The following is a 2,122-nucleotide window of genomic DNA, read 5'->3' on the forward strand; positions in this document are numbered from 1 at the left end:
AATTTTATTAATTTTTCAACTTTGGTTTTAATTCTTAAAGTTTCATCTACTAAGTCATTCAGAATTCCTATTTAATGAACTGCTAAAATAAATATTCAGGACATAAGAATAATTTCAGCAGTATACAGTAGAACTTTATATTTCTAACGCTGCACACTTTTTCTGGTCCTTGAAATGAGGTCAGGATATCATTGAGCTCAGGAAAAAAGATTTTACAGAGTACTTTACCCTTTGTCTCAGAGTTCAAATATGAAACATTTCAGTACCTTCTCATATTTATAGAACACAAGCAGACAGAGAAGATAAAACTACCTGCATGAAGGTAGGTTTTAATCTTTATTTCTATGTCAAGATGTCATTACTTGTGTCAATTTGTTAGAGATTCTTCATAAACAAGGCCATAACTTAATAGACATTATATTGACATATGTATAGACTTAGAATATAAGTCTCTGCAGAGAAAACTGCTTAATAATTACCCTCACTGGCTCTGCAGTAAGAGATATAGGAAACAAACTAATTTGCCATATAGCTTAAAAAATAAGTTTCCATTAAAATTTATATGCAGAATTGACCAGAAGAAACAAGAGGGAAAGAAGTAAAAATTAAGAAAAATTGCCCCTTAACTATAATTAATTATTAAAATGTTTAAGTTTAGAGCAAGTCTTCTATTAATATTAAAATATATTTTACAATTTAAAGAAACAATTTGTAGTTCATTTAGAATACCATGAAAGAACACTTAAATATCAGAGAATGCATAAAGCCAAGTGTATTTTGGAAATGATCTAAAGTAACTATATTTATATTTCAACATATGAGTTATACTCTGTAAATGATATTTTATTTCCTTGAATAAATAACACCTAATTAAAAAGGCATATGAGAATTTCTATTTTTGCCAATCTGTGCATGAAACTATGAAATTAATTAAAGCAATTAATTTGTTAAATTAATTACATGAATTAAATTACTTTGAAATCAATTATAACAGTTGATTGGTATATTATATATTATTTATTTTTTTTGCTTTTGTTTATTTATTTTTATTTTTACACTCAAGATTCTATTCCTCTCCAGGTTCACACTCCTACTGTCCAACATTCCATACCTCCTCCCCACACCCACTATCAGTCTCCACAAAGATATCCCCACCCAACCCACCCTGCCCACACTGCCAGATCTCTAAACTTCCTGGGGCCTCCAGTCTCTTGAGGGTTAGGTGCCTCTTCTTTGAATGAACTAAACCTGAGAGTCCTCTGCTGTATATGTTTTGAGAGCCTCATATTAGCTGGTGTATGCTGCCTATTTGGTCATCCAGCTTCTGAGCGATCTCAGGGGTCCAGGTTAATTAAGACTTCTGGTCCTCCTACAGGGTTGCCCTCCTCCTCGGCTTCCTCCAGCCTTTCCCTAATTAAACCACAGGGGTCACTGGTTTCTGTTGATTGGTTGGGTTCAAATATCTGCATCTGACTCTTTCAGCTGCTTTTTGGTTCTTTCAGAGGGCAGTCATGATAGATTCCTTTTTGATGGCTCAGCTGTTAAGAGCACAGAGAGCTCTTCTAGGGGTCCTGAATACAATTCCCAGGAACCAAATGGTGGTTCACATCTATTTGTAAATGGTTCTATTGCCCCCACCTGCTCTGTCAGAAACACTAGCTTCAGTGTACTCATATAAATAAAATGAATAAATAAGTGTTTTTAGGAGTATTATACTTTGTATATAGAAGAACATTCATTGCCTCCTTATCTTGGTCTTTCATATTGTAAAGGTAATCCACAGCACAGTGACGTCTGAAATTATCTCTGAAGTAGTGGATGGCTCCACATTCACGTTCTTATTGGAGGACTAACTGAAATCAGTGAATCAAAACAGTGATTAAAAAAGCATGACATTAATTTGGTAGGGTATGGGAGATTATGGAAATGCTAGGGGTATAATAAAAATATATCCAATCAAAACTTGAAATAAGCAACTTTAAAGGAGGAAAAAAATGATGATGAAGAAGATGTAAGGGTAATGTGCTATTAAGAGTTGGTAGAAGAACTAACGCTATATTAAATACAGTATCTATAGTAGGTATGTACAAAATGTACTTTGGTATCTCTTGTTTATCTTCAG

Source organism: Micromys minutus, assembly GCF_963924665.1.
Source record: "Micromys minutus genome assembly, chromosome: 5".
NCBI lineage: Eukaryota > Metazoa > Chordata > Mammalia > Rodentia > Muridae > Micromys > Micromys minutus.